Raw genomic sequence first — 22,022 nt, 5'->3', positions numbered from 1 at the left:
ACACCAAGATCTCTCTAAATCAGTGGTTCTCAACCTTTCTAATGCCGCGACCCCATAATACAGTTGCCCATGTTGTGGTGACCCCCAACCACTTATACATCACCGGGTGCCAGGGGTGTGACCAAAGAAAAGGGGGAAAAAATGGCAGACAGCCTTGTTTGGCGACCCCCGTGAAATGGTCGTTCGACCCCAAATGGGGTCCCGACCCACAGGTTGAGAACCACTGCTCTAAATCCTCTAGGCAACTCTAAATCCAACAGTGATTGCCTTCTCCTCAATACAAATTTATCAATGGGGCCTGGCTGGGATAATTCAGTTGTATATGAAGTAGTTCATATATGATTCCATGATTTCAAGTTGCTTACCTGGATAGTTTCCAAAGAGCTTGTTCTGAATTTACAAGACAAAGAGATGTCTCTGTGGATTGGCAGACACCTGCTGCTCCTGAAACAGCCTGCCATTCCTGTGGATATAAGAGAGTTTTATGAATTCAAAATAGCAAGAAGCGGCCTCTGAAAACTAAATGTTTTTCCCTTCCAAACCTTGGAAATAGAATGAGCTGGATATTTGAAAATTTCCTGGATCTTAGGAAATGGGACTAGAAACTATAAGAACATCAGGATTCTAGCCGAGATGGATGTCCCTCTCACTTCTCCATATATTTCTACCATTTTCAAGCAAAATATTTTCTATGTTATTAAAAATGAACTGCATAGGTTGAATAAAACGTGTTCTATGGTAAATGAAGCAAGCATGAGCAAGATTTATTCATATGATCCATTGAGCATCTAAAGATAATGGAAGTCAGGTTATGCCTCCTTAGTTAATTAGTTTTTAGAACCGAATAGATTTTCAGAAAAACACACAACTTAGTTGGATAATTAGAATACAAATGAGAATACAACATGGTTGGGTAATGAAACATCTGCAAGCAAACAACCAAGCTCAGAGAGCACCAAGGACTCCACAATACAATGTTATGTTATGAATCGTTATCTTTAACATGCTTTGTGCGTGGTACATTTGTGCTATAGTTCTTCCACGGATAAGCAGGAAGCCATCTTGGCAAATTGAGTCATGGAAATATGCACTGCAATTCCACAGCAAATGGAGATATTGTGGCAAACAAAGCAATCTTGCATCAAGTTATATGACATCATGCCTGATAGAGAAAAAGGCTATTAATGGCTAATAATGCCTCCATTTGGATTTTAGAGCAATTTCATTTATATGACTTCCTGATATCTTATTAAAAACATCTGTTGACAACTAAAGCTTTAATTCTGAAGGCACTTATTATAATGTAGTTCAATAACAGACCAGAAGATAGTTCCAGAACTGTTAGGTAATTTGCAGAACCACCCATGGATTTCTGCTTCCTAAGTGTCAAACAAGAACAGCAACAAAAGTAGCTGTTAACAATGAACATTTGGGGAGCAATTAATGATGGATATTTTGTGAAGACCAGAGGAAATAAAGTCTTGTACTAGTTGCACGTTCTGGAGTGAGAATGTGTTCATAAATCCATTGACCTAGAAACCATGAGCCTCAGAATAGGGTTACTCGGCATGGCCAGGTTATTGCGGCCAGCTTGCCATTTCTAAGTTGCCGTAGGACAACTCAACACAACCACTTTGCGATGGGGACAACTCGCCGTGGGCAGCTAGAGGGCGAGCAGGCAAGAGAGCTGGTGGGCAGAGCACAGAGTAGCAGTGGCAGGGGGCTTCCCACTGGAAGGAGAGCTGGGCAGTTGGGTGAAAGAACAGGTGGGCAAAGCTCAGAGCAGTGATGGTGGCTGGGGGGGGCTTCTCATTTCCCATTGGCCCTCTAGATTCAGGTAGCATGAGCAATACTGGGAGCTGTAGTTTAATATCATCTGGAGGGTCATGCGTTGGACAGTCATGCATCTCATACGGAAATAAAAAAGTAACTTTGATTTCTGCCCATTAATGTAATCACATTCATAATATGTAAGGTACAAAAAAAAAATCAAATATGCCCTAGTGCAATGGTAAGCAACTTTGGCTCTTTTATGACTTGTGGACTTCAACTCCCAGAATTCCTGAGCCAGCCATGCTGAGGGGAAAGGGAGAGGTTTCCAAGCTGAGCCATGCTGGCTCAGGAATTCTGGGAGTTGAAGTCCACGAGTCATAAAAGAGCCAAGGCTGCACCTGTGTCGTAGTAGTAAAGTAAAGTTGGAAGGGACCTTGGAGGTCATCTAGTCCACCCCCTGCTCAGGCAGGAAACCCTATACATTTCGGACAAATGGCTGTCCAGTCTCTTCTTAAAAACTTCCAGTGTTGGAGCATTCACCGCTTCTGGAGGCAGGTTGTTCCACTGGTTAATTGTTCTAACTGTCAGGAAGTTTCTCCTTAGTTCTAGGTTGCTTCTCTCCTTGATTAGTTTCCACCCGTCGCTTCTTGTCCTGCCTTCAGGTGCTTTGGAAAATAGTTTGATTCCCTCTTCTTTGTGGCAGCCAATGAGATATTGGAACACTATTGACTCAAGACATGCATATATTCTTCCATTTGTGAATTATTTCAGAGCACAAATGGCAGTGGGTGCTGGCTTTGAACTTGGTCAAAACTGATCCAAACATTGCAGATATATGGATTTTAAGGGGAAATTTTGCAAATTTGTTTTGGACCTAGACTCATTTAGTACATATAATGCGTAAATTTAAATGAACCACCAATAATGCGTAAATTTAAATGAACCACCAATGGTTAAGGGGAGGAAACAGGTTATGTTTCTTCATCACCTGCCTTTTCAAAGCTGATGGTCTAAGGATATCCTAATTCAGTACAACCTCCAATATTCTTTGTTTGTCTGGTTTTTTAAAACTTGTTTGTGTTTGTTTGTCTGGGGCAAAACCTAATTCAGTGAAATGATCAACGCTATTTTGAAGTGTACACAATCTGAAACAACTTTAATAGTTGCAGTGTCGCTTATAAATGACCCTGGAACAAATGAATATTTCTGTACAATATTTGCTACAGCTATTATGAAACAGAACACTTTCATATATAAGAAATGGGCAGAAATAATGAAAAAGGGCAGTCAAAATATTAAATTGAAAAGACTGAAGCATTATTCATCTAAATCTTTTTCGGGATCTTTTTCGGATGCAGATTTCACTAGAACATTCTGATCTCCACACCATTTTCAAATAAGAAAAATGTGGCCCTTAAATTAATATCTATTTTGAAAAAGCCCGCATTTTTCTAATCTGTGTCAGTTGAAGAATTTGCTTAATATAATTTTCTTCTCTGGAACATTTTTTTCTCTCCACTGGTCTATGGGTGGATGTGCCAGACAGAAAGATATCAAGTTGAGGAGATATCACAAAGTAGGTCTCACCTAAAAGCCTGTCCATGGAAACTTGTGACTTCAAAGACCCATCCAGGGCAAGAAGAGTGATTGGTGCTTGCTTTCTTGACAAGTAACAGGTGGAAAAATTCACAAATCAAAGGCCTGTGGTAAGTGCCATCTGGACAGAACTCCTGGTCAGCCTTGCTACCAAAGTTGAAGAAAGTATTTCAAATAGGACAGCAATTTCTTAAGCCAGCTTCATTTCCAACCAATGTCAGTGCTACAGACCAGGAACCTTAAGGCTGCTATTTGGAAAAGTCATTAGACTTACTTTCCTGTTTTTTTTATGCTAATAGGTTCAAAATGTCTTCCAAGAAAGTGTTTGTAATAATAATAATAATAATAATAATAATAATAATAATAATAATAATAATAATAATAGAAGAAGTAGTAGTAGTAGTAGTAGTAGTAGTAGTAGTAATAGTAGTAGTAGTAGTAGTAGTTGGAAGGGACCCTGGAGGTCATCTAAGAGCCGAGGTGGCGCAGCAGTTAGAGTGCAGTACTGCAGGCCACTTTAGCTGACTGTGTTCAGCAGGTCAGCGGTTCAAATCTCACCGGCTCAAGGTTGACTCAGCCTTCCATCCTTCCGGGGTAGGTAAAATGAGGACCCAGATTGTTGGGGGCAATGTAAATATATATATATATATACATTGCTTACTGCTGTACACCGCTTAGAGAGTGCTTGCACTTAAAGCGGTATATAAGTCTCATAAATAAATAAATAAATAAATAAATAAATAAATAAATCTAGTCCAACCCCTTGCTCAGGCAGGAAACCCTATACCATTTCGGACAAATGGCTGTCTAGTCTCTTCTTAAAAACTTCCAGTGTTGGAGCATTTATCGCTTCTGGAGGCAGGTTGTTCCACTGGTTAATTGTTTTCACTGTCAGGAAGTTTCTCCTTAGTTCCAGGTTGCTTCTCTCCTTGACTGGTTTCCATCCGTTGCTTCTTGTCCTGCCTTCAGGTGCTTTGGAGAATAGCTTGACTCCCTCTTCTTTGTGGCAGCCCCTGAGATATTGGAACACTGCTATCATGTCCCCCCTCGTACTTCTCTTCATTAAACTAGACATACCCATATATTCTTATCTTAATCTCCCCCTCCAAAAAAAAAATTAGAGAAAAACAGCACCTCCAATAATACTCAACAAATGTAATCTTTATAACAATTCTGCCAGTGTTATTTTTCACCCTCCTATAGATGGAAAAATTGACAATGAGAGACTGTATTTTATTTAACAGTGAAATCGTGACCAAAGCAAGGTTCCTAGTGGACTTGCTATTCAGAACTGAGTTTATTTTTATTTATTATAATAAATAAAATCCTCAGCAGTTTCGCTGCACCCTGCTCGTTTACCAGCCCTTAGCATTCTAACTGGAAGTCTGTGTTTTCTGTCTCAAGTGGCAGAATATAGGATATGCTTTGTAAATAAGAATGCAGATGGATCTTTCTACATAGATCTAAAGGCGTGAAAACTGCAGATTGGGTTTGGCATTAAGAAGATGAGTAATATGACCAAAATTTTCATAAAGTAATCTCATATGTCCTCAGGCTGAGAGTGAAGGATGGCATTGACCCAAACTATACAATTAACATTATAGTTAACTAGGCCTCCAGACCAAACCCTTCAATTAATACAATTAATGTAGAAGATTCAGGTTTATCAAGAAATGCCAACTATGACATCTGCAAATAGGACTATATTTTATATCAATCCATGAACCGGACTACTTTTTCTAATGCTGGGGCTAAAGATTCAAACACAAATGAAAAAGACAATCCAGCATGATGTACAGCAAACCTCAGGGACAGCAAAAAGATGACACATATGCAGTGACATGATGACATAAATGCTGCAATTAGATCCCAATCATTCTGGCAATAAATATACTGTAGTTTCAGTAATTTAAAAAAAGGCTTTGGATAAAGTCTCTTTCCTGTCTTTTAGGAGAAGAATAAAATTGTAATCATTTAAAACGTAAATAAAGAATAAATCGTAGACTTGCCAATAGATTTGATCAAAGGCCTTCTCTGTATCCAGTGAACTCATATTAGCAAGCCTTACTTTAATATTATTTAAGCTTCAAAATGTATTAATAATCTCCCATTCTCAGCTGCTTACCTATCGTGAATAAATCCTGCATGATCATTGTAATTAGTGAATTTTTTTACTGCTTCTGGAATAGGTTAGCAAGAATCCCAGATGTTATTTTAACATTTGACATTTATTAGTGAAATAAGTATAATGAGCACAGCATGTATAAACTTTTATCTGCTTTAGAAATGACCGCAATAGAAGCTTAGAGAAGCTGGAAGAATACCAGACCCAAATACATTCTGATAAAAGCTGAGGAATAACAATATACTTAAAATTCTTTTACATCACCTGGCCATATTATAATTCCTCATATTATACCTATCAACAAAGTTGATTAGGGGCCTGAAAGCTAAAACATATGAAGAACGATTGCAGGAATTGGATTTGTCTAGGAAGGATTAGGGTGGACATGATAGCAGCGCTCCAATATTTGAAGGGCTGCCACAAAGAAAAGGGGGTCAAATTATTTTCCAAAGCACCAGAATGTAAGACAAGAAACAATGGATGGAAACTAATAATACATTTAACTTTTTTCACCTCCAGCAAATATACACATAACAAATTTATTTTAGAAACAATGTGATGGGATTAAAAAAAAAGGAGTTAACAATAAACCCCAGTAAATTTGTTGATCTCAATGAAATCACTCTACACCAGAGGTCCCCAACCTCCAGTCCGTGGACCGGTACTGGGCCACAGCATGCCAGCAACCGGGCTGCACAAACAAGCAAAGCTCCATCCACGGGATGCAGGCAGCACACAAAGTCACGCACCCTCCGGTCTGTAGAAAAACCTCTGTCCGCTGAACCGGTCCCTGGTGCCCAAAAGATTGGGGACCTCTGGTCTACACAACATTTTAATTACTTCTTATTTATTTGCTGAATTTTTATCCTGCCTCTCCTCAGACTTTCACAGATAGCCATCCTCCATTTTTTTCTCCGCACCAATTATGATGAGGTAAATGGGTTGAGAGATAATGGCTGGTTCAAAATCACCCAGTGAGCTTCCAAAATGAAGAGATTCATTTGAGTCTCAGTTTACCTAGTCCTAAATCGACACTTTAACAACTTAAGTTTCCACTGAAACTTTATGAAGTTTCATAAAATAGGACAGCCTTGGTCTGCTAAAAAGCCTCTTGACCTCAGACGTAAGAAGATCTACCCTTACTTAGTATACAGTATGTGTAAGGATCTTTTTATTCCTTACATCATTCAAAGTAAATTAGGATCAAATAAACCTGCTTGTCCTTTCCAATAGGTTTCTTTTAAGAAACTGTTTTTTTCCAGGTAAGTCAAAAAGAAAAAAATAAGACCATTTATTTTCCCCGAAGCCTCTAGGTACTGGAGCTGGATATAAGTTTCAAAACCAAAACAAAAGACACAGTTGGAAGAACAAGATGGTCCCCTTCTGTTTAGCATAAGTAGCAATTGTCAACAACACCTTGGGGTAGATGCTATCAAGGACGTATAGCTGACAGGTCCGAAAACAGGACACCATTTTACCTTGCCATAAGGATCAAAACCAAAATAATGTCCATCAGACTTTATTTAACATGCGTACTTTGACCTCAGTCTCAAAATTAGCACTGTGCAGCTGCCTTTAAAACAAATTATGTAAGGTCAGTCCTAGAAGAGATCAACCCCGACTGCTCTTTAGAAGGCCAGATCCTGAAGTTGAAACTCAAATACTTTGGCCACCTAATGAGAAGGAAGGACTCACTGGAGAAGGGCCTAATGCTGGGAAAGATTGAGGGCAATAGAAGAACGGGACGACAGAGAATGAGGTGGCTTGATGGAGTCACTGAAGCAGTAGGTGTGAACTTAAATGGACTCCAGAAGATGGTAGAGGACAGGAAGACCTGGAGGAACATTGTCCATGGGGTCGCGATGGGTCGGACATGACTTCGCAATTAACAACAACAACAAATTCTCTGGTTATTGTAACTTTGGATAAAATGTCTTGCTCTACTTCTAATGTATTCAAAATTCACAGCAAGTAGAAAATCTGTTGTCAGAAAATGTCTCGGTGTCATTCAAAACATGCTTTCCGTGAAGTTGTTCTTCAGATCCATTGCTACAGCTGCATCACTGTAGAATAGATGGACAGACAGACACGAGAATCATTTTTGCAGATCTAATATTTATTCATGGGTGGAAAACACAAAGAAATGTAGGCTGGAAGAAGGAGGAGTAAAAGAAATCAAGTAGTATTTTACATCAAGCCAAAGTCTTGCTTTTTCTCTGATTAATGTATACCCTTACTTTTCCAGTTACTCAGACATGACTAAGTAAATTCACTGGCCCACCCTTTACACAAATACAAAGAATGACTTGAAAGATGTCTGATACACTCTTTTGCAGACTGCTTTTAAATTCCAAATTACTGCAAGAGAACATGATGCATCTGAAATATAGAAGTTGGGCATGTAATATCACCAAAGTCAGGAAATTAAAAAAAGTGATGTTTTTCAATGTTGATCCATTCCTTCTGCCTAATAAGTAAGCACGCCTAATATTTACAAGGACATAAAATATAAAAATGGACCTAGCAGTTGTTGAAAGAAGCATACTGCTGAATTTCCTGAATTGTGTGTTCATGTCTCACTCATCATCTTGCAGTAATCTGATTTTTCAGAGCCCTATCTTAAAAGTCTGTGTTGTTTTCAGGAGCTTGGTCACACAGAGTGTTCTTTTAGTTTAAAGGCATAAAATCTCCAGTTCTGTCTGGTTTGATTGGACACAGGAATTAGATCCATCAAGATTTCTTAAAATGTTTCTAAACTGCTTCTTGGGATAATTAAAAAAGTCATTCAGTGCGGATGTCACACCACAAAAATACTTATCTCCTTTGAACCTTTAAATCTTAGCCATGAACTGCAAATTAGTTCTGCTACTACTTAGCCAAACCAAACAGTATGTAAATATGCAAGCCATATTAGCGATAAGCATTTTTATCACAAACATATTTTGGTTTCCTTTCCTTAGACATTAATGAAATCCCCATTCAATATAGGCGTAAGCATTTTACGGTACACAATAAGTATATATATATATATGTATATGTATATATACATATACATATACATATTGCTCCTAGAAGCACGAAGCTGAAAGCACCAGCCTGAAGATGACGAATGAGACTTCGTCGAAACGTCGCCAAGACACTTCCAATTTTACGTGGGAGAAAACCCGAATAACCAAAGACATATATATATATATATATATATATATAATATATTATATATATATATATATAAAGACCTACATACAAACACCGCGAAAACCTCAGAAAACAAATATGTTTGTGTGTGTGTGTGTGTGTTGTATATATATATATTTGTTTTCTGAGGTTTTCGCGGGTATTTGTATGTAGGTCTTTGGTTGTTCGGGTTTTCTCCCGCGTAAAATTGGAAGTGTCTTGGCGACGTTTCGACGAAGTCCATTCGTCATCTTCAGGCTGGTGTTTTCAGCTTCGTGCTTTGAGCAGCAATGTGTGGTCTTAGCTGTTTCTTCCTTTTAACTGCCAGTGGGGGTATGAACTGATTGGGTGGGAGCTTGGCTGTGTTCTGATTGGGTGGAGGTGTGTTCTGAATGGTTAGGGGCTTGGCTGTGCTCTGATTGGCTGGGGGAGTGTTCTGTTTGGTTGTGCTCAGGTTAGTCTGAGTTGCACGACCACGAACGAGAAGCCAAAAAATAGCAAGGCAGCCCAAAATCTTAAACCCCTCTGCAACTCAGACTAACCTGAGCACAACCAAACAGAACACTCCCCCAGCCAATCAGAGCACAGCCAAGCCCCTAACCATTCAGAACACACCTCCACCCAATCAGAACACAGCCAAGCTCCCACCCAATCAGTTCATACCCCCACTGGCAGTTAAAAGGAAGAAACAGCTAAGACCACACATTGCTGCTCAAAGCACGAAGCTGAAAACACCAGCCTGAAGATGACGAATGGGACTTCGTCGAAACGTCGCCAAGACACTTCCAATTTTACGCGGGAGAAAACCCGAACAACCAAAGACCTACATACACACACACACGAAAACCTCAGAAACACACACATATATATATATATATATATATATATATATATATATATATATATTTATGAGATCGCAGCAAATCATACAATTCAAATCATACCTTAAATTATTAAAAGCAAGCTAGCAAGCGGCATAAACCAAATTTGTTGTACAATACAGTGAAAAGTGAAGACCCAGTAGCATTAAATTGACTGAATTTGACCAACAAAAGTTAATAAAACACATGAAAGTTGTCTAATGAATCAACGAGTTACAGATTCTGGCCAATAGATTTTGCCATGTCTCATTCCTTAAAATAACTTATATGGAATTGACAATAACTTTGACCCATATGATTCTTTTATATTTAATGTGATTTTTAGTTTTATTTGACTTCATTCGCATACATTTAGTTTTTAGTTTTATTTGACTTCATTCGCATAAATTTAGCTTTTAGTTTTATTTGACTTCATTCACATAAATGTAGTTAATGAATCATGTATGACTAATCTATATGATGGCCCTATCATGTCAGCCTTATAAGAGACACAATTTCCATGCTGACTAACTTGGTAATATTATTTCTCTTATCCACATAGTTCTGAGATGAGACAAAATACTGAAGGACCAGGGAAGAAGTCCCACAGAAGTGGTTTTCATGCCAAGAAAGAGGATGAAACAAAGCACCAATTTGCCTTAGCAAATTGCAAAGCCCATCTTATCAAAAGCTCTTTCTGAGTAGCACCAAGAACAAGCACCCTTTGGACAAAAGACTCGTTGGGAGTCTTCTCTGTTCTGGCTAGTACAAAGTTGAACAAAGAATATGGATCACAACTAGGATGGCCTAGTTCGGTGATGGCGAACCTTTTAGAGACCGAGTGCCCAAAAACCGCCCCGCCCACCTGCTCCACCGCCTGCCACTGCTCCACCCCCGTTCCACCCCCCTGCTCCGCCCCACCCACTTGCAGGGCCTCCCACTGCCTCCATGGCCTGCCCCAGATCGCCCAGGCACCCCTGTAGCGCCATGGCAGCCACACCCTCCACCTGCACCCAGCAGCAGCATCTGCACACGTCGGGGTGCGAAAGCGGAGTCTTGTCCCTGCTGCCTGGCTGCCATGTGCTTGGCTGCGCTGCTCCGCGCGGGCCGTACCCAGGAGTGAATCTCCAGGGGGGGCTGCTGGTGAGGAGGGGGAGGCAGGGCTGGGGCAACGGCGTGCGTGCCCACAGAGAGGGCTCTGAGTGCCGCCTCTGGCACGCGTGCCATAGGTTCACCACCACTGGCCTAGTTTCTCCTGGGTTTTAGAGAAAAAGATCCATGGGTTTCTTTGCTGTATTGTGGGCAACTTTACTGTACCATTTTCATGGTTTTTCCTATCTCAAAATGCATGTCCATTGTTTTCAGGAATCACAGCTCCAGTGTGTGTGTGTGTGTGTGTGTGTGTGTGTGTGTAAAAACTACTGTTTGGGAACTGCAGGTATTTCCTCATTTTGGTCTGACCAGATCTGGTACCAGCTACTCACTACAGCTTCATTGTGAGTACCAGCATCATAAAGGCCAATGTGATTAAGAATTGACTATAGAGCAGCCTCAAGTTAATTCCTTTGCAGGACCTAGCTGTAGTAGCCTGTTCTGGAGTGATCATTCTGCCAACATTTAGCAACTGAAAAAAAAAAATAGAAACTCAAGGTTAAATGATTACCTATTCCAACCAAAGGGCTACTATTAACTCAGAGAGAGAGAGAGAAAGACAGAGAGAATTGATCGAACTCAGTAATCAATTTAACTGTATACACCAGTGGTTCTCAACCTTTTTAATGCCACGACCCCCAACCGGTCGTAAGTTGAGGACTACTCAACTGGTCGTAAGTTGAGGACTACTCAACTGGTACAGCACCGTTTGCAGACTGGGGCTTTTGGCGGGCTCAGCAGGGCAGAGACAGCCTGGACAATTCCTACTGGCTTTTGAAAGCCAATAGAATTAGACTCTATTCAAGAGAGTCTATTCTATTGGCTTTCAAAAGCCAATAGAATAAAAGGGAGTAACACAGCTAAGGAAAAGGGGAAAAAAATGGTGGACTGCGTTGTTTGACGACCCCCGTGAAATGGTCGTTCGACCCCAAATGGGGTCCCGACCCACAGGTTGAGAACCACTGGTATACACCAAAATCTTTAACAAATTCAAACAGCAGCCTTGAAAAACATTTCATAATGCCATATTGCAAACTTCATCTTATCATTTGATTTTATTTAATTTTTGCTCCGTCTGCAAGTTCCAGGGGTCCTGGCATTTTTGGCTTCCTGGAATCTTAGTAGTTTTTAGATTACAGGACAGCTTGCAAACAACAAGCACTCAGTTTGTGTATTCATGAAAGCTAGTCTGATGCATCTTTGCAGCTGAATAACATTAATTTTTTTTTAAAATAGCATTGAGCAATAGCAATATTACTTAGACTCATATACTGTTCCATAATGCTTTATAGCACTCTCTATGCTTTATAGCAAGGGTCCCCAACCCCCAGTCCATGGACCAGCACTGGTCCACAGCATGCCACCAACCAGTCCGCACAAACAAGTGTGGGAAGTCAGCCCCCCTCAGAGAAGGAAATATTAAAGAGGCAGAAAAGCATGTCCAGTTTTCTTAATAGTCCCAAGTCTCCCTCCCCCAAGCAGAAACCAGCTCTGTAGAAATGTAAATAATCCAGGAAGTTGGAGGCCCCCAGCTAGAAGCTTAGAAAGACCAAGACACCCACCCAAACTCTTAAGACAGGACATAATAGGATTAACCCACAGATGCCAAAGGGCACATCCAGACTCAGGTCAAAGTTCATGCCACAGGAACAACTCCAAACAAAAGGCTCCAGAGGATATAAAAACCCATTCCCTACATGTGCTTGCTCTCTTTTCTTCCAGAGCCATCTTTCTGTCTGGCTTTCCACTTCAATAAACTGCAACCTTCTTTCTAAAGCAGTCACCATGTTGTTTATTCCCGGCTTTGATTGAACCACGATGAAGACTTTTCCTTCAACACAAGCAAAGCCTCCTCCACAGGATGCAGGCAGCACATGAAACCACACCCCCTCAGGTCCGTGGAAAAATCTCTCTCCACGGAACTGGTCCCTGATGCCCAAAAGCTTGGGGGCCGCACTCTCTGAACAGTTTTTAAATCAATATTTTTTATTGAAAAGTTTTATACAAGTTTTTTAATACAATATCTCCCCATCCCCCCCGCCCCAACCCTCCCCCCCTTACTTTCCAGAGCTGATTACAGGCTTAACAAAGAATAAACAAACAAATTCTAACTAAACTTATCCAACTATACAGATAATAAAATCCCTAAAATACTTTAACTCTAATAAAAAAAATTTTTTTCAAGTAAAAACATAAATAACAATATAAATAATTTTGATTTTAAACTTTAAATTATTCAAAACCTAAATGATACTTTCTAATCTCATATTTGTTCTGTACAAAATTTATCTATCTTCTCCACACCGAGATGTATCTTTCTTGTGAATGATCCTTCAAATAAGCAGAAATTTTAGCCATTTCTGCTAAATTAGAAACTTTAAGCAACCAATCTTCTATAATAGTATTGTTTTGTGATTGTTCCTTCTATCTGCTTTAATTGATATTACAACTGTGATGTTACTTCCTCACAGTTTCAGTTACTAGGTACCTGTGTGATTTAGCTAAGCAAGTAAGCGATCAAAAATTATTTTTCATTCTTTTTCTTTTTGCTTATGAGGAAGCCCTGTTCATCACCAGCAAAAGTGGCAAGTTACATGTATATGTGGATCAATTTATACGAATCCTTTCTACAGTTCTTACAAATTTACTTTTGTCTGCAAATTCCAAGAGGGCCATCATGCTGAATTTACATGAAGCAAAAACAAGGGCAGAACAATAGATTTGATAATATATTTTCTATTAGTATAAAAAAATTTTAAAAAAACTTTGCTGAAACTCCTTGCAGTTTTTCTGCTTGCAGAGGAGATATCCTACAATTTTCCTTTGAGGATAGGATAATCTGTTTTAAAGTTTGCTAAATATATGCCCAAATTTTTGCCTGCTAGTTAGAGAGCCCAATCAGGCAGCAGCATTTTGTCTACTTTGACTGTTCTCAAAAACCTAAGGCAGTGGTTCTCAACCTGTGGGTCGGGACCCCATTTGGGGTCGAATGACCATTTCACAGGGGTCGCCAAACAAGGCTGTCCGCCATTTTTCCCCCCTTTTCTTTGGCCACGCCCCTGGCACCCGGTGATGTATAAGTGGTTGGGGGTCACCACAACATGGGGAACTGTATTATGGGGTCGTGGCATTAGAAAGGTTGAGAACCACTGGCCTAAGTAGTTGAATACATGGAAGAGAGATCACCAGAAAAAAAAAACCCAACAGAATTCTAGACTGTGTTGAAAAAAAAAAAGTTCAGAAGAATGCAAACTTCTGTTTTTTCACCAAGAAAACTATATCAAAATGTCCAGGAAGTCACTACAAGTCCAATCTGTTTGGAAATTTCCTGTTTAGAGAAGAACGAGTAATTAGCTTCATGCACTCATCTACACGTGAATGCCTTAAAACTGAATAAACGGTGATGCTAAACTTAACTCCAATCAAATCTTTATTATGGTTATAAGCCAGGATAAGGAGAATAGGACACAAACAATTAACAACTTTTTAAAAGCTAAAAGATGTAAAAGCAAAAGTTGCACAAGGTTTAAAAGCATAAAAATACATTTTATAAAACTAATATTTATATACTGTATACACACACCCACACACATATTAGTTAGGAAATTGAACGGCGTGTTCAAATGTGGTCGGCAGGCATTCGGCAAGCTAAGCATAATTTTCAAAAACAATCACCTCCTAAGCCTAAGGAGAAAAGTTTTCAATCAGTTTGTGCTACCTGCTCTAACTTACGGCGGTGAAACACGGACATTAACCTCACAATTGACACAAAAGCTAGGAGCGGCGCAAAGAGCCTGGAAAGATACATGCTCGGCATCACAAGACAAGTTAGAAAGACCCGCACATGGATTAGAGCAGGGCTTTTCAACCTTTTCACCCATTGTACCACTTTTAGGATATGGCAACATCCGAGTACCACCAGTCGCCTAGCAAGGTGTCAAAAACTTGATGACGCCCCCCCCCCCAAAAAGGAAAAAAGTGATAAAGTACAGGTAGTCCTCGACTTACAAAGGTTCGCTTAGTGACTGTTCGAAGTTACAATGGCACTGAAAAAAATGTCCCCCAAGCCACAGCCGAGCAAGACACCTGCCTGCCCACCCGGCGGCGCTCTTCCTCCTGTCCGAGGTTTTCATTATTGTGAGCATTTCTGTTGAGGATTGGCAGCGGGGGTGGGGTGGGGGGTGTTTGGTTTTTATTCCCCCCATCTGCTGGGTGGTTGCAGCAGGTTTTGGTCACTTCACATGATCCTGGGACACTGTGACCATCATAAATATGAATCAGTTACCAAGCATCTGAATGTAAATCACAAGACCCTGGAGATGCTGCAACATTCCAGCTGATCGGTGCTTCTTCTGGGTTCAGCAGAAGCACCAGGATCAGTGCTGAGCTCCAGCTGGAGCCTGGCGCTGATCCTGGTGCTTCCGCTGAGCCCTGACAGCCCTGCAGCTCCAGCCATCTCTCGCTCAGGCTTGTGCAATGCTGCCACTGGTTCAGCTCATTCCCCTCCCCCGCTACTTTTCTAGGATGGTCGCACACCACCTGCCAGGTGCCAATCTACCACAGGTGGTACCCGTACCACTGGTTGAAAAACCCTGGATTAGAGAACAAATAAAAACATACGATGCCATCAAGAGAGTAAAAGAATGGAAATGGAAATGGTCACATAACAAGAAGAACCGAGGGTAGGTGGATCAAGGCAGTCACAGAATGGATCCCATTTGATAAAAATCGTCCATGAAAGAGACCTAAAACAAGATGGATCCATGACATCAGCAAATATGGCGGGTCCAACTGGCAAAAGAACGCTCAGGACTGTATAGGTTGGAAACATGTAGAAGAGGCCTTCATCCTGCAGTGGACAGCCCATGGCTAAAATGATGGTGATATATAAACGGTGTGTGTGTGTATGTGTGTATCTTTTCTTTTTTTTTTCCTTTGTCTTTCTTCATTTACTTTTTAAGATATGAAAGTAGACTTAAATATTTAAATGTAATTAACCTTGAGAAATTTTTAACCAGTAAGAATGTTTTGAACATTGTAGGGAAAACAAATTTAAATAAGAATTATAAACAGGATTCATGACGAGGCAACCAAGATGACTGGACAGAAAACAAGCATGATATTGATGTGATTGTTGTTGGTAGAAATTTCAGGAAAAAAATCATATTTAAATTGTTACCTATTGAATGAATAAGAATTGTATTAATTCAAGGTTGGCAAAGAGATTATTATTGGAAGAAGAGAAAATCAAGCAAAGCTATTATGTAGACTTTGGAATATGAAAACTGATTGTTAGCGATTACTTTGTAAATATAAGCCCAGACAACACGGGGTTTACCAAATATTAAGGTGTTTATGTTAAAAAATCAATAAAATATATTTTAAACAAATAAATGCAGAAGAACATAAAAGTTAATACCTATGGCTAACTAAATCTATCGCTATACGGAACACTCTTAATTAACAAATTAAATGCTCATTAAAGCCGGTTTGAGGCAGTTTCTGGATTATAGTAGCAGGATTAGCGTCTGCAAGCAGCATAAAGTCATAGAGTTATGGCCTTTTACATCCTGGGTCTTTATATACACTTCTCGGCCTTTTGGCTAAGATCAAGTGTAGTACAGCATCTGTTCTTATCAGTTTATCATTTTCTTCTTGCTTCACAACATTGGGTATCCCTACACTACTAAAACTCTTGAGTTGATTTCTTTGCTTGTAACCTTACATTCAGCCAAACAAAGTATCATAAGGGAACAGTTTCTGAATCAAGGTACTTCAAAGGTGCTAACTTACGACCGACAATCTTTGCTGGCATGGCGAGTTTCTAGCTCTTTCGGAACTGTTGGTGACATCATTAAAAGACGTTGGTGCTGTTTGAATTTGTTCTGACGGCAGCAAAATCTGACTGCTGGCCCAGTGACGGATTCTATTGCAAACCAGGGCTGTTTTGAAGGAGACAGAAGAAGAGAGGTCCGGGGCTTATGGAGTGAAGGAACTGGATGAGGCTGTCAGCAGGCCCAGAGGAAGGGAGAGAGGCTTTTGGAGGAGTTGGTGGCAATAGCAGCGTGCTCCCAAGGTGAAAAGGAGCAAGGCCCCTTTAAGGAAAAGGTGGAAGAGACAGGATCAGAAAAAAGAAAAGGAGGCGAGAATGTCGTGCAGGAATACAAGCTAATTTGAGGGCTAATTTGAATGAGCCGAGGTGGCGCAGCGGTTAGAGTGCAGTACTGCAGGCCACTTTAGCTGACTGTGTTCAGCAGGTCAGCGGTTCAAATCTCATCGGCTCAAGGTTGACTCAGCCTTGTAAAATGAGGACCCAGATTGTTGGGGGCAATGTAAATATATATACACACATTGCTTACTGGTGTACACCGCTTAGAGAGTGCTTGCACTTAAAGCGATATATAAGTCTCATAAATAAATAAATAATCCACACGGAGCTCCGTTTCCATCTGTCCTGTTTGCCATCGTTCGCTCCCTAGAGATTAAAATTGATGATCTGAAACTTCAGCTGGAAGCCACGAACAAGGAGTGTATATCAGAGGTGGTGGCCCTTTGAGAGCTGTATGCAACGAAATTTCATTTGTCAAAGTGACAATAAAGTTATTGTTATTGTTGTTATTGTTACAGAATCCCACGGGAATGAAATGTGGGAAAGTTTTGACCGCTTCAATGCTGCCATATTGCTGCTACTTCAGCACCACCACAGTGCCATGGTCAGCTGCAGTGACATGACTGCAATTTCCTATGCTCCCTGCCATCTTCTCGGACATCGATGAAAAATTGGCAGGAAGTGTAAACTCAATCGTTCAGCAAAGTTGTTGCTTGTGAGAAGATGGCAGAAAGTGTTGTGGGAAGAAAAATCAGGTCCAGTTCCAAGCCGGGAGTAAGACACTGGAAATAAAATGGAGGCTGCTTAGGAAAGAAGATTTCTCTTTATTGATGAGCAGAACCAGCAAAGCATGCCGTTCTGGGACAACTGACAAAATGGCTGAGTGAGCGGACGAATCTTTTATCAGTTTCAGATTGAGATGCTCCAGCGGGTTGTGCAATGTAGTGAGCCTTGTGTCTTTTGCTATTGTAATGGTGATGGGGAAATCCTATTATGGTCCTGTCCTGTCCTTAGAATTTGGGTGGGGGGATGTAAATTCTTAATCCATCAACTCCAGCCTTCTGTGGCTGGAGGCATTTTGTTGGTGAATAGTTTGGCCAAGTCTTTCTGAATGGATTAGAAAATCTGCATTCCTAAAGGGTCAGCCTCTTCAGGTTTCTTAGTTTGAAGGTGTTTTCCTGGGGCTGCTTTCTGCCTTTGTTAAGATTTTTTTCTCCATTTCTCCTTTGGGGAAATACAATATTCTGCCTCTTTTTAATATTAAGAATAAAGAATATTTTAATCTGGGGATGGGGGGGATTTCCTACAGTGTCAGTGATGAAAAAGCCAGCAGAGAAGATGACAAATTATTTGGGTATGTCCCCTTCTGGACCATAAGAAAGGCTGAGCACCAAAGAATTGAGGCCTTTGAACTGTGGTGCTGGAGAAGACTCCTGCGAGTCCCCTGGACTGCAAGGCGATCAAACCGGTCAGTCCTAGAAGAGATCAACCCCGACTGCTCTTTAGAAGGCCAGATCCTGAAGTTGAAATTCAAATACTTTGGCCACCTAATGAGAAGGAAGGACTCACTGGAGAAGAGCCTAATGCTGGGAAAGATTGAGGGCAAGAGAAGAAGGGGACGACAGAGAATGAGGTGGCTGGATAGAGTCACTGAAGCAGTAGGCGTGAGCTTAAACAGACTCCAGAAGATGGTAGAGGACAGGAAGGCCTGGAGGAACGTTGTCCATTGGGTCGGGATGGGTCGGACATGACTTCGCAACTCACAACAACAACAAAGTCCCCTCCACCCAGGTATCCTCCCCAGTCTCTCTGTGCTGGTGCCACACCAGCTACTTGAGCATCCCCACACACCCTCTTGCCTCTGTGCAGCATCTCCTGGCACACCCCCACAGCTCCTCTTGTGCAACTCTGCATACTATTCTTGACCTGCATGGCACCTCCGTGCACCCTGCCTCCCCCACGTGGGACCTCTCATGTGCCCCACTCCTCCTTCCAACCCACTCTTACAACCCTCTTGCACCCTCCCCATCAGACGGGACATGCAGGAGTGCACTGGGGTACACGAGAGGCAAGGACATGTGCAAGAGGAGCAGTGTGGATTGGGGAGGGAGCATGGGGCTGCCACGTAGACTGGAGAGGATATGAAGCGTTGTTCAGGGGTAAGCAAGGATGCGAGGAAACCACAGCAAGCGTTAGGGAGGTTGTGTGATAGTGTGCAAATATTAGGTAAGGAAATATCTCCGCAACAAAGACCCAGTGGATCACAGGTTATCTAATTATATCTGAAGTTACTATACAGGTAGTCCCCAACTTACAACCATGATTGAGCCCGAAATTTATATTGCTAAGTGAGAAATTTGCTAAGTGAGCTTTGCCCCATTTTACGATTTTTTTTCTTGCTACATTTGTTAAATGAATCACTTCAGCTGTTAAGGTAGTAACAGGGTCGTTAAGTGAATCTGGCTTCCCCATTGACTTTGGTCGCAAAAGGGGATCACATGACTCCGGGACACTGCAGCCCGTCATAAACATGAGTCAGTTGTCAAGCATCTGAGTGGAAATGGGGATGCTGCAACGGTCCTAAGCGTGAAAATGGTCATATGTCCCTTTTTTAAATGCCGTTGTAACTTCAAATGGTCACTAAACAAACAGATGTAAGTCGAGGACCACCTGTACTCACCAGGCCTTGTATGTGGGAATGTCTGTCTGACTTCTGAGACCCCAGTAAAGCAGGAGAACAGACATTCTGAAACTCCTGGTGAAGTTTAAAGAAATTGGAAAGAGAAAGGGCAGCATAGCATATAGACCCCATTCCTACCCAAATTTGAGCTTTTCATATGTCTAGATCAGTGGTTCTCAACCTTTTTAATGCTGCGACCCCCAACCGGTCGTAAGTCGAGGACTAAACCGGTCATAGGTCAAGGACTAAACCGGTCATAAGTCGAGGACTACCCAACCGGTCATAAGTCGAAGACTTTCCCTGCCCGGGAGCGCCGCGCATGCGTGGTGCTGCCCCCTGTGCCGGCCGAGGCATAGCTGGCAAGCGGCAGAGATGGAGCAGGCCGACCACCGGCTGGGCCACCAGCTGGCCCAGCCCAAGGGAGGTAAGGCACTCACCGGAAAAGGGGAAAAAAATGGCGGACAGCCTTGCTTGATGACCCCCGTGAAATGGTCGATCGACCCCAAATGGGGTCGCGACCCATAGGTTGAGAACCGCTGGTCTAGATGAATAAATAAAGCAGGTTAATTAGGACTGCTCACAACTAGAAATTCCAGAAACAAAGTATTAACTGGGATTCTCCAAGTACTAGCCTGGAGAAATTATGGATTGATTTGTTTACTAAGATATATGGCAGCTCACCCCAGCAAGATGCCAAGTGGCTCTGTGACGAATATGATGACGTTATTATAAACCCACTTCAGCCAATAAGAGGGTGCCTTGGCATATCCTGCTCTGTTGCTTCTTCCTAAACATTCCCAGTGAAGTTAGCTGTTGGCTATCAGTCTATATACTATAGGAAATAAGGAAAAAATATGCATGAAATTAAGGAGAAATATTTAGGAAAAGGAAAATCAAATTTTAGAAAGTCAAATCTTGTCTTTGGGGAAATCTAATGTCTGTGCTGTATCAAAACAAGTTGGATGTCTATGGAGATCCTCAGTCTATCCAGGTCATAGTTGCACCTGGACTTTTTTTGTTTTTCTCTGGACAAAGGAAGTCCTGTTCCCTTTGGAAAAGCACATTTGGGACAAAAATAAATTGGGCTTGTGTGAGGTTTCTCGTTCCCCCAACTCTTCCAGCTGTATTTACTTAATTTGGGATTCTCTCTATATACAATATATTAAGGAATGGGAAGAAAATTCTAAGGTGAGAAATCTTCCAGTCTAATGAATGAACGAACGAACAAATGAATGAACGAACAAACAAACAAATGAACAATATTTGTGTAAACTTACAGTTTCTATTAAATGGCTTACTTAACGTGGATTTCCGATTGGTATGATTTACCTTGCTCTTCGTGGCCTTAAGTGACCCTACTCACTTAACTAGTACTCACTACTTAACTCAATTACTTAACTCACTACTACTCTCTACTCAGAGCTGACCTGTCAAGTTGAATGCACAGCATTACCAAATATTGTGGCTGTAAAATCAGGTGACAAGCCCACTCAATTCTTTTTTTTTTCCCCATAAACACCCTGGCAGCAGTACATATTTAGCATTCCAGGTGTTTATCCATGCCCTACTGAGACCCCATAGAACGGCTGTCGCATTTTAACTGAGGGAGTCACGGCTGTCTTCCCAATGCTTCCAACGCTCCATGTTTGGAATGAGCAACGTTACTTTGGAATAATGTGGAAGAACCAATATTACTTCGTCCTTCAGCCTTGAGTTCTGATTCCTAACATTACAAATGTGAACCCTCATTCCCTAAAAAAAAAAAACCAAAAACTGGAATGGTGCAAAAATCTTGGCACATCTCACAGTTTGAGGGATAAAAAAAATATATGCCAAGAGAAGGCTATAAGACGTTCTCAAGTTGGCTTCACGTGGCCCTCCTTGATACAATTTTGAAACACCTTTCAGGAAGCCACATCTCTCTGAAAAGAGGATGTTAGAAAGAGGAAAAGGAATATGTCAGACAGATAATAAATTTCTCATCCACTTTGTGGATCCGGTTTCAGGTTTGTCTATTATGTGACACCCCCCAAAAAGATTATGCCTGAAGGCTTGCACTTATCCACAGAACAAAGGTGGCCCACCTCTTCCTGTGTTGGGCCATCTGTTTTCTCATTCCTTCTTCTCCGTTTCTTTCAGAGGGAATGACAGATTGTTCTTGTTAGAAAAATGAACCATTCACACGCTGACAGCATATAAAATTAGGCCCAGGGGCTTAGATTGCCCACCCTAGTCTGCAATCACGTGGTACATCAGTTTGATGTGGTGGTGTTGGGCCTCTTTTTACTGAAAGCAAAGGAAGACCCACAATCATGTCAGATAACATGTCATATTCCCTCTAGTGTTCCTAGACATACAGTTTGAAAACTACATTATAATTGATTATGGCTGCAACTCTCTAATGCTTAAGTCAGCTGGACCGACTTCTTTCTGTATAGAACAGTTAGGGAGGCAAAAAAACAAAACAAAAAACCAAGGATAAAATCATAGATAAAATCAAAGGACTGGTACATGTAAAAGCATGCTGCTTATTTACCAAACAAATCTCTAACT

At 41.1% G+C, this 22,022-nt stretch overlaps 1 pseudogene; it reads left to right on the top strand.

The window, feature by feature from the left end:
* The first annotated feature begins 16,263 nt into the window (after nt 1-16,263).
* On the top strand, nt 16,264-16,404 carry LOC120316835 (annotated as a pseudogene).
* The last annotated feature ends 5,618 nt before the right edge of the window (nt 16,405-22,022 follow it).

The sequence above is a fragment of the Crotalus tigris genome, unplaced genomic scaffold, assembly GCF_016545835.1.
Source record: "Crotalus tigris isolate CLP2741 ecotype Arizona unplaced genomic scaffold, ASM1654583v1 scf7180000019483.1746242, whole genome shotgun sequence".
Lineage (NCBI taxonomy): Eukaryota > Metazoa > Chordata > Lepidosauria > Squamata > Viperidae > Crotalus > Crotalus tigris.
This window is presented reverse-complemented; position numbering and strand designations above follow the sequence as displayed.